We start from the raw sequence: 12,805 nt of genomic DNA, 5'->3' as shown, positions 1-12,805 counted from the left end.
CTTGGGCCAGAATAATGTTCACTATATCAAATATGGACTGCTGTCACGCACAACTAACATCAGAAGGAGTCAATGAGTTTTTTATAAAAAGTTCATGATCGAGGACTAAATTGCCAGAGACATGTTAAGAAGGTCAAAGCTGAGGTCATGTATGGCTGAAGTGGCATTAGAGTGAGGCAATGTGTCTGTACCGGAATTCGAGATCAAGCATTCATGGGCCAGTATAATGTTCACTATATCAAATATGGACTGCTGTCAAGCTCATCTAACATCAGAAGTTTGTATAAAAAGTTCATGATCAAGGACTTTTGGGTCAGAAATATATTTAGTAGGTCAAATATGAGGTCATGTATGGCTGAAATAACATTAGAGTGAGGCAATGAGTCTGTACAGAAATGTCAAGATCAAGTACTCTTGGGCCAGAATAATGTTCACTATATCAAATATGGACTGCTGTCACGCACAACTAACATCAGAAGAAGTCAATGAGTCTGTATAAAAAGTTCATGATCGAGGACTCTTGGGTCAGAAATATATTTAGTAGGTCAAATAAAAGGTCATGTATGGCTGAAGTAATATTTGATGGAGGCAATAAGTCTGTAAAGAAACGTCAAGATCTTGGGCCAGAATAATCTTCACTATATCAAATATGGACTGCTGTCACGCACAACTAACATCAGAAGGAGTAAATGAGTCTGTATAAAAAGTTCATGATCGAGGACTCTTGGGTCAGAAATATATTTAGTAGTTCAAAAATGAGCTCATGCATGGCTGAAGTAATATTTGATTGAGGCAATGAGTCTGTACAGAAAGGTCACGATCAAGTACTTTTGGGCCAGAATAATGTTCACTATATCAAATATGGACTGTTGTCACGCACAACTAATATAATTAATATATTAACTAATTAATATAACATAATGTGCTGTTCTAAAGTGCAAAATGTAAAGTATGCACTGTTTTCCTTATGCATTAAAAAGAGATGCCGTGTTGCTATGAAATAACTAACTTTTGCATTGAAGAGATAAAACATAACATGTGCATTGCATTGCAGTAACTTAATCCGTTGTGCATTGAAGAGAAAAAAATCACAGATGCTGTTGCAATGCAATAAATACAATAACTTTTTCATTGCATTGCATACAATAATTAACTTATGTTGTGCATAGAAGAAATAAATATAGCGTGCTGGTGCACTGCAATGCAAACAAGAACTAAAATGTAAGTTATGAGCTGTTCCCTTACGTTGTATACAAAAATTGACTTTTTTCTTATGCATTGAATATGTTGTTGCTTATTACGCTGTGCATAGAAGAAATTAATATAACATGTTCTGTTGCATTGCAACAAGTAAGTCATGCACTGTTGAAGAGATAACACATAACATTATGTGGCGTTGTGATGAATGAACTCATCCGTTATGCATTGAGATATAAACAAATAACATGTGCATTGCATTGCAGTAGCGATTCCGTTTTGCAGGGTAGCGATTACACATGACAGGTGCTTGTTGCACTGCACTGCGTTGCATACAAGAACTAACTCTTTCTTTGAATTGATTGAAGACAAAACAAATCACATATACTGTTGCATTGCAATGTACCAAGAACTGTTTCAGTGCATTGCATACAATAGTTAAATTATTACGCTGTGCATTGAAGAAATTAATATAAACATATGTGCTGTTGCACTGCAATGCATACAAGAACTAACATGTTTTATGGACTGGTTATTTGCATTGTATGCTAACGTATTCCTCATGCATTGACGAGATAATACGCATTGAAGAAATTAATATAAACATATGTGCTGTTGCACAAACGCTGTCACATTGCATTGAACTGTTTCAGTGCATTGCATACAAAAGTTTACTTATTACGCTGTGCATAAGAAGAAATTAATATAAAAAACCTTTAAAACTAACTTATTCCTTATGCGTTAAGATATAACACATAACATATGTGGTGTTGTGATGAATGAACTGACTCATCCGTTATGCATTGAGATATGAACAAATAATGTGCATTGCAGCAAGATATTCCGTTTTGCAGGGAAGAGATTAACACATTAGAGGTGCTTGTTGCTCTTTAGTAACTCTTTCCTTCAATAAGAGAAAAATCACATATGCTGTTGCATTGCAATGCATCAAGAACTAACTGTTGCATTGCGTACAATAAACTTATTACGCTGTGCATAGAAGAAAACGTTGCTATGCAGTGGAACATCTAAGTTATGGACTGTTTCTCTGCATTGTATGCTAACGAATTCCTCACGCATTGACACGTTTTGTTGCGTTAAATGAACTAACGCATCCGTTATGCATTGAAGAGATAACAGTGCTATTGCACTGGATTTATATAATGTTATCTGTTCATTGCACAACGGAATAAGTGAAAGGCCGTAACGTATTTCGTTGTGCATTAAAGAGTGAAACACGTATGATTTGTTGCATTGCAAGTAAGCATGCACTGTTTTCCTTATATTGTAATTTCCTTATATTGAACAACGATGTGAATAGATAACACATGCCTGTTTGCATTGCACTAAATACAAACACTAAATCATTTCGTTTGTGCATTGATAAGAGAACATAATGTGCATTGCATTTCATACACGATCTAACGTAAACCGCTGTGCAGTGATAAATAACATATAAGATATGCACTATATAGTAGAACGTTTGTGCATTGAAGAGATATCATATGTGAAGAGATATCACTCACATATATTGTGTTGCATTGCATTGCATACAAAACTTATAAACTTATTTCGTTGCACATTAAAGAGGTAACACTGTAAGGTGCTGTTCCATTGCAATGCATAAAGGAATATATTAAGGTATGTGCTTTTTCATTCCATCGTAGGACTAACGTAGGACTTGTTGCACTGCGTTGTATACAAGAACTAACTAACTAACTCTTTCCTTGTGCATTGCTGTCGCATTGCATTGAACTGTTTCAATGCATCGCATACAAAAGTTTACTTATTAATTAATACAAAAAAAATTAAAATGCATAACATATGCGTTTTTGTGATGAATGGAAACTCATCCGTTATACATTGAGATTATAACACATAACGTGCATTGCATTAAGTTATTCCGTTTTGCAGTGAAGAGATAACATACAGGTGCTTGTTGCACTGCTTTCCATTCAATAATAACTCTTTCTTTTCTGCGTTGAAGAGAAAACAAATTACATATGCTGTTGCATTGCATTGCATCAAGAACTGTTTCAGTGCATTGCACACAACAGTTAACTTATTACGCTTTGCATAGAAGAAATTAATATAACATGTTCTGTTGTATTGCAACAAATAAGTTATGCACCGTTTCTTTGCATTGTATTCAAAATCTAACTTAGTCATTATGCATTGAGATATGAACAAATAACGTGCACTGCAGAAAGATATTCCGTTTTGCAGGGAAGAGATTACACATGACAGGTGCTTGTTGCACTGCACTGCGTTGCATACAAGAAGTAACTCTTTCCTTCAATAAGAGAAAAATAACATATGCTGTTGCATTGCATACAAAAGGTTACTTATTACGCTGTGCATAAGAAGAAATTAATATAAAAAACCCTTAAAACTAACTTATTTCTTTTGCGTTAAGAGATAACACATAACATATGTGGTGTTGTGATGAATTAACTGACTCATCCGTTATACAATGGGATTATAACACATAATGTGCATTACATTGCAGTAAGTTATTCCGTTTTGCAGTGAAGAGATAACATGACAGGTGCTTGTTGCACTGCTTTCCATACAATAAGTCCTTTCTGCGTTGAAGAGAAAACCAATTACATATGCTGTTGCATTGCATTGCATCAAGAACTAACTTTTGCATTGCGTACAATAAACTTATTACGCTGTGCATAGAAGAAAACATTGATATGCATTGGAACATCTAAGTTATGGACTGTTTCTCTGCATTGTATGCTAACGAATTCCTCACGCAATGATGAGAAAACACATCATAACACGTTTTGTTGCGATGAATGAACTTACGCATCCGTTAATGCATTGACGAGATAACACATAACACGGGTGCTATTGCACTGGATTTATACAATGTTATCTGTTCGTTGCAGAACGGAATAAGTGAAAGGCCGTAACATATTTCGTTGTGCATTAAAGAGTGAATCACGTATGATTTGTTGCATTGCAGGTAAGTAAGCATGCACTGTTTCCTTATATTGTATTTTCCTTATATTGAACAACGATGTAAAGAGAAAAGATAACACATACCTGTTGCATTGCACTAAATACAAAAACTAAATCATTTCGTTTGTGCATTGATAAGAGAACATAATGTGCATTGCATTTCATACACGATGATACATGAGCGGTTTACATAACGTAAACCGCTGTGCAGTGATGAATGACATATAAGGTATGCACTATATAGAACAATGTTTGTGCATTGAAGAGATAACATATGTGAAGAGATATCACTCACATATATTGTGTTGCATTGCATTGCATTAAAAATACTAACTTATAAACTTATTTCGTTGCACATTAAAGAGGTAACACTGTTACATTGCAATGCATAAAGGGATATATTAAGGTATGTGCTTTTTCATTGCATTGTAGGACTAACTTATACATTTCTGCAGTGAAGAGATAACACGATAGGTGCTTGTTGCACTGCGTTGTACACAAGAACTAACTAACTAACTCTTTCCTTTGTGCATTGAAAACAATTCACAAATGCTGTTGCATTGCATTGCATCAAGAACTGTTTCAGTGCATTGTACACAATAGTTAACTTATTACGCTGTGCATAGAATAAATTAATATAACATGTTCTGTTGCATTGCAACAAGTAAGTTATGCACTGTTTCTTTGTACTGTATACAAAATCTAACTTAGTCCTTATGCATTGACGAGAAAACACATCATAACACGTTTTGTTGCGATGAATGAACTAACGCATCCGTTATCCATTGAAGACGGGTGCTATTGCACTGGATTTATATCTGTTCATTGCAGAACGGAATAAGTGAAAGGCCGTAACATATTTCGTTGTGTATTAAAGAGTGAAACACGTATGATTTGTTGCATTGCAGGTAAGTAAGCACGCACTGTTTTCCTTATATTGTATTTTCCTTATACTGAACAACGTTGTGAATAGAAAAGATAACACATTGCATTGCACTAAATACAAAACTAAATCATTTCGTTTGTGCATTGATAAGATAACATATATGCATTGCATTTCATACACGATCTAATGTAAACCGCTGTGCAGTGATGAATAACATATAAAGTATGCACTATATAGAAGAACGTTTGTGCATTGAAGAGATAACATATGAGCAACATATGTGAAGAGATAACACTCACATATATTGTGTTGCATTGCAGTGCATTCAAAATACTAAATTATAATTTTATTTCGTTGCACATTAAAGGGGTAACACTGTAAGGTGCTGTTCCATTGCAATGCATATAAGGAATGCACTATATTAGAAGAAGGTTTGTGCATTGAAGAGATAACATATGTGAAGAGATATCACTCACATATATTCTGTTGCATTGCATTGCATTCAAAATACTAACTTATAAACTTATTGTTTATGTGATAACACATAAAATATGATTTTGCATTGCATGCACGATCTAATTTAATGCGTTATTTCATCCATAAAAAAATCGATAGTTACACAATAGTTAACTTATTACGCTGTGCCTAGAAGAAATTAATATAACATGTTCTGTTGAGAGAGTACTGAAGAGAGTACACATGACAGGTGCTTGTTGCACTGCACTGCGTGCAAGAAATAACTCTTTCCTTTGTGCATTGAAGACATATTGAATAACATATAAGGTATGCACTATATAGAAGAACGTTTGTGCATAAAGAGAGAGATAACATATGAGTAACATATGTGAAGAGATAACACTCACATATATTGTGTTGCTTTGCAGTGCATTTACATTGCAGTGCATTCAAAATACTAACTTATAATTTTATAATTTTATTTCAGCACTCTGTAAGGTGCTGTTACATTGCAATGCATAAAGGAATATATTAAGGTATGTGCTTCAGTGCATTGTAGCTGACTAACTTATACATTTCTGCATTGAAGAGATAACACATAAAATATGATTTTGCATTGCATACACGATCTAACTTAATGCATTGTGCATTCTTATGTTATTTCATCCATAAAAAAATCGATATTAGACTTTGCAACACATATATTATATAATTTCTTCTATGCACAACATAATAATTTAATTATTGTGTGCAATGAAACAGTTAGTTCTTGTATTTAATGCAATGCAACATCTTTTTCACTTTAATATAATGGTCCAGATCACTAGTAGTTCTTTAAGATTTTCTTTTTTTACTCAGAACATGGTTATAAAATGCATCGCTTATTATCAAGTCTTATCTCTTATCTCCTAGTCATTCTTCGAGAACTACTAGTGATCTGTCACTAGTGATTATCACTTTAATGTTGTGATTAGTAATTAATTAGTAATTCTTTATAATTTGTCAGTTACCTATTAGTTATTAATTATGCCAATCTCATTCTGTAATTATTAATAAGGAACTATCTTAGCACTAAATTCGATATTACTTACTGATTACTTAAGCTTGTTTCTGTATTGGTTAGCTGAACTAGTCATTTGTCCCGCTTTACTTCCTGCATAGTTACTTATTAATGACGGACCATTATTCTAAAGTGTTACCGTTACCTGTGTTGTGTATCACTTCACTGCACATCGCGTTTAAGTTAGATTGTGTATGTGTTATCTCTTCAGTGCACTAATGACTAATTTCTCAAATTCATTGCACTGGACATTCATTGTTCCTTTATACAATACAGTTATACAGCGGCATAACTTATAAGTACAAGGAAACAGTGCATAGTTTTTGTATGAATCGCAATGTAATGGGATGTTTAATGCACAACGAATGTCATTTTAGTTCTCGTATTGTTAAATTTAGCACCTGTTTTATTGTGTTACATGGCTTCATGTGACATCAGGAGTCAATAAGTCTTTGTAGAAAATTCAGGATCAAGGACTCTTGGGCCAGAAATATTATCAGTAGATCAAAAAAGGGCTCATGTAGTAAGTAACATAGGAAGGAGTCTAAGCGTCTGAAAGTTCAAGAACAATGAGTCTGTATAGAAAGTTCAAGATTGAGTACTCTTGGGCCAGAAATATGTTCACTATGTCAAATATGGACTACTCTCTGGTTCATCTAACAACAGAAGGAGTCAAAGAGTCTGTAGAGAAAGTTCATAATCGAGGACAAATTTGCCAGAAAGAAATTACCTCTCTGAGGTAACTTCAAAAAGAGTCAATGACTATGTAAGGAATATTCAAGATCAAGTACTCTTTGTTCACAAGTATGTCCTTTAGATAAAATATTAAATAATCAAGGGAAGATGTGTCATTAGAAGGAGTAAATAAGTATGTATAAAAAGTTAATGAAAGAGGATTATAGATCAAATATGTGTTCATATATGATTCTGTGTAGAAAATTCATGATGTTGGATTCTTGGGTCAGAAATATGTTCAGTAGGTCAAATATGGAATACTGTATGGCAGATCTAAGATCAGATGGAATCAATGAGTCCTTATAGAAAGATCAAGATCGAGGACCCTTTTGCCAGAAATTTGTTCAGAAGGTCAGAATTGGGCTCATGTATAGCTGAAGTAACATCAGAATGAGGATGAGTCTATAGAGAAAGTTCAGGTTTGAGTACTCTTGGGCCAAAAATATGATCACTATATAAAAATATGGACTAAAGTATGTCTGATTTAACATCAGAAGGAGTCAATGAGTTTGTATATAAAGTTCATGTTCGAGGACTTTTAGGTCAGAAATATGTTTAGTATGTATGGGTGAAGTGACATTAGAGTGAAGCAATGAGTCTGTATAGAAAGTTCAAGATTGAGTACTTTTGGGCCGGAATAATGTTCATTATATCAAATATGGACTGCTGTCATGCTCAATTAACATCAGGAATCAATGAGTCTGTATAAAAAGTAAATGATCGAGGACTAATTCGCAATAGACATGTTAAGTAAGTCAAAAATGAGGTAATGTATGGCTGAAGTACCATTTGATTGAGAAAATGAATCTGTAAAGATAGGTCGAGATTAAGTACTCTTAGGCCAGAAAAATGTTCACTATATCAAATATGGACTGCTGTCAAGCTCATCTAACATCAGAAGGAGTCAATGAGTCTGTATAAAAAGTTCATGATCGAGGACTCTTGGGTCAGAAATATATTTAGTAGGTCAAATATGAGGTCATGTATGGCTGAAATAACATTAGAGTGAGGCAATTAGTCTGTACAGAAAGGTCAAGATCAAGTACTCTTGTGCCAGAATAATCTTCACTATATCAAATATGGACTGCTGTCACGCTCATCTAACATCAGAAGGAGTCAATGAGTCTGTATAAAAAGTTCATGATCGAGGACTAATTTGGGTCAGAGACATGTTAAGTAGGTCAAATATGAGGTCATGTATGGCTGAAATGACATTAGAGTGAGGCAATGAGTCTGTACAGAAAGGTTCAAGATCAAGTACTCTTGGGCCAGAATAATGTTCACTATATCAAATATGGACTGCTGTCAAGCTCATCTAACATCAGAAGGAGTCAATGAGTTTTTGTATAAAAAGTTCATGATCGAGGACTAATTTGACAGAGACATGTTAAGAAGGTCAAATATGAGGTCATGTATTGCTGAAGTGACATTAGAGTGAGGCAATGAGTCTGTACAGAAAGTTTGAGATCAAGAACTCTTGGGCCAGAATAATCTTCACTATATCAAATATGGGCTGCTGACACGCACAACTAACATCAGAAGGAGTCAATGAGTCTGTATAAAAAGTTCATAATCGAGGATTCTTTTGGGTCAGAAATATATTTAGTAGGTCAAACATGAGGTCATGTATGGCTGAAATGACATTAGAGTGAGGCAATGAGTCTGTACAGAAAGGTCAAGATCAAGTACTCTTGGTCCAGAATAATGTTCAATATATCAAATATGGAGTGCTGACAAGCTCATCTAACATCAGAAGGAGTCAATGAGTCTGTATAAAAAGTTCATGATCCAGGACTAATTTGACAGAGACATGTTAAGAAGGTCAAAATTGAGGTCATGTATGGCTGAAGTGACATTAGAGTGAGGCAATGTGTCTGTACAGAAAGTTCAAGATCAAGTACTCTTGGGCCAGAATAATGTTCACTATATCAAATATGGACTGCTGTCAAGCTCATCTAACATCAGAAGGAGTCAATGAGTCTGTATAAAAAGTTCATGATCGAGGACTCTTGGGTCAGAAATAAGTTTAGTAGGTCAATAATGAGCTCATGTATGGCTGAAGTGACATTTGATTGAGGCAATGAGTCTGTACAGAAAGGTCAAGATCAAGTACTCTTGGGCCAGAATAATGTTCACTATATCAAATATGGACTGCTGTCAAGCTCATCTAACATCAGAAGGAGTCAATGTATAAAAAGTTCATGATCGAGGACTAATTTGACAGAGACATGTTAAGTAGGTCAAAAATGAGGTCATGAATGGCTGAAGTGACATTTGATTGATGCAATGAATCTGTACAGAAAGTTCGAGATCAAGCACTTTTGGGCCAGAATAATCTTCACTATATCAAATATGGACTGCTGTCACACGCACAACTAACATCAGAAGGAGTCAGTGAGTTTTTTATAAAAAGTTCATGATCGAGGACTCTTGGGTCAGAAATATATTTAGTAGGTCAAATATGAGGTCATGTATGGCTGAAATGACATTAGAGTGAGGCAATGAGTCTGTACAGAATGGTCAAGATCAAGTACTCTTGGGCCAGAATAATGTTCAATATATCAAATATGGACTGCTGTAAAGCTCATCTAACATCAGAAGGAGTCAATGAGTCTGTATAAAAAGTTCATGATCAAGGACTAATTTGACAGAAAATGTTAAGAAGGTCATATATGATGTCATGTATGGCTGAAGTGACATTTGATTGATGCACTGACTCTGTACAGAAAGTTCGAGATCAAGCACTTTTGGGCCAGAATAATGTTAAGTATATCAAATATGGACTGCTGTCAAGCTCATCTAACATCAGAAGGAGGCAATGAGTCTGTATAAAAAGTTCATGATCGAGGACTCTTTTGGGTCAGAAATATTCTTAGTAGGTCAAATATGAGGTCATGTATGGCTGAAATGACATTAGAGTGAGGCAATGAGTCTGTACAGAAAGGTCAAGATCAAGTTCTCTTGGGCCAGAATAATGTTCAATATATCAAATATGGACTGCTGTCAAGCTCATCTAACATCAGAAGGAGTCAATGAGTCTGTATAAAAAGTTCATGATCGAGGAATCTTTTGGGTCAGAAATATGTTTAGTAGTTCACAAATAAGCTCATGTATGGCTGAAGTAATATTTGATTGAGGCAATAAGTCTGTATAGAAAGATTAAGATCAAGTACTCTTGGGCCAGAATAATGTTCACTATATCAAATATGGACTGCTGTCACGCACAACTAACATCAGAAGGAGTCAATGAGTCTGTATAAAAAGTTCATGATCGAGGACTCTTTTGGGTCAGAAATATGTTTAGTAGGTCAAATATAAGGTCATGTATGGCTGAAGTGACATTAGAGTGAGGCAATGAGTCTGTACAGAAAGGTCAAGATCAAGTACTCTTGGTCCAGAATAATGTTCACTATATCAAATTTGGACTGCTGTCAAGCTCATCTTACATCAGAAGGAGTCAATGAGTCTGTATAAAAAGTTCATGATCGAGGACTAAATTGCCAGAGACATGTTAAGAAGGTCAAATATGAAGTCATGTATGGCTGAAGTGTCATTAGAGTGAGGCAATGTGTCTGTACAGAAAGTTGAAGATAGAGTACTCTTGGGCCAGAATAATGTTCACTATATAAAAATATGGACTACAGTATGTCTGATTTAACATCAGAAGGAGTCAATGAGTTTGTATAGAAAGTTCATGATCGAGGACTCTTGGGTCAGAAATATATTTAGTAGGTCAAATATGAGGTCATGTATGGCTGAAATGACATTAGAGTGAGGCAATGAGTCTGTACAGAATGGTCAAGATCAAGTACTCTTGGGCCAGAATAATGTTCACTATTTCAAATATGGACTGCTGTCACGCTCAACTAACATCAGAAGGAGTCAATGAGTTATTTATAAAAAGTTCATGATCAGAAAGAGGACTCTTGGGTCAGAAATATGTTTAGTAGGTCAAATATAAGGTCATGTATGGCTGAAGTGACATTACAGTGAGGCAATGAGTCTGTACAGAAAGTTTGAGATCAAGAACTCTTGGGCCAGAATAATCTTCACTATATCAAATATGGGCTGCTGACACGCACAACTAACATCAGAAGGAGTCAATGAGTCTGTATAAAAAGTTCATGATCGAGGACTCTTTTGGGTCAGAAATATATTTAGTAGGTCAAATATAAGGTCATGTCTGGCTGAAATGACATTAGAGTGAGGCAATGAGTCTGTACAGAAAGGTCAAGATCAAGTTCTCTTGGGCCAGAATAATGTTCACTATATCAAATATGGACTGCTGTCTAGCTCATCTAACATCAGAAGGAGTCAATGAGTCTGTATAAAAAGTTCATGATCGAGGACTAATTTGACAGAACATGTTAAGAAGGTCAAATATGAGGTCATGTATGGCTGAAGTGACATTAGAGTGAGGCAATGAGTCTGTACAGAAAGTTCGAGATCAAGTACTCTTGGGCCAGAATAATGTTCACTATATCAAATATGGACTGCTGTCAAGCTCATCTAACATCAGAAGGAGTCAATGAGTCTGTATAAAAAGTTCATGATCGAGGACTCTTTTGGGTCAGAAATATATTTAGTAGGTCAAATATAAGGTCATGTCTGGCTGAAATGACATTTGATTGATGCAATGAGTCTGTACAGAAAGGTTTAGATCAAGTACTCTTGGGCCAGAATAATGTTCACTATATCAAATATGGACTGCTGTCAAGCTCATTTAACATCAGAAGGAGTCAATGAGTTTTTATAAAAAGTTCATGATCGAGGACTAAATTGCCAGAGACATGTTAAGAAGGTCAAAACTGAGGTCATGTATGGCTGAAGTGGCATTAGAGTGAGGCAATGTGTCTGTACAGAAAGTTCGAGATCAAGCAGTCTTGGGCCACTATAATGTTCACTATATCAAATATGGACTGCTGTCAAGCTCATCTAACATCAGAAGGAGGCAATGAGTTTTTTATAAAAAGTTCATGATCGAGGACTCGGGTCAGAAATAAATTTAGTAGGTCAAATATGAGGTCATGTATGGCTGAAATGACATTAGAGTGAGGCAATGAGTCTGTACAGAAAGGTCAAGATCAAGTACTCTTGGTCCAGAATAATGTTCAATATATCAAATATGGACTGCTGTCAAGCTCATCTAACATCAGAAGGAGTCAATGAGTCTGTATAAAAAGTTCATGATCGAGGACTCTTGGGTCAGAAATATGTTTAGTAGTTCAAAAATGACTTCATGTATGGCTGAAGTAATATTTGATTGAGGCAATAAGTCTGTATAGAAAGATTAAGATTGAGTACTTTTGGGCCAGAATAATCTTCACTATATCAAATATGGGCTGCTGTCACTCACAACTAACATTAGAAGGAGTCAATGAGTCTGTATAAAAAGTTCATGATCGAGGATTCTTTTGGGTCCAAAATATATTTAGTAGGTCAAATATAAGGTCATGTCTCGCTGAAATGACATTAGAGTGAGGCAATGAGTCTGTACAGAA

Source organism: Chanodichthys erythropterus, chromosome 24 (genome assembly GCF_024489055.1).
Source record: "Chanodichthys erythropterus isolate Z2021 chromosome 24, ASM2448905v1, whole genome shotgun sequence".
Classification (NCBI taxonomy): domain Eukaryota; kingdom Metazoa; phylum Chordata; class Actinopteri; order Cypriniformes; family Xenocyprididae; genus Chanodichthys; species Chanodichthys erythropterus.
This window is presented reverse-complemented; position numbering follows the sequence as displayed.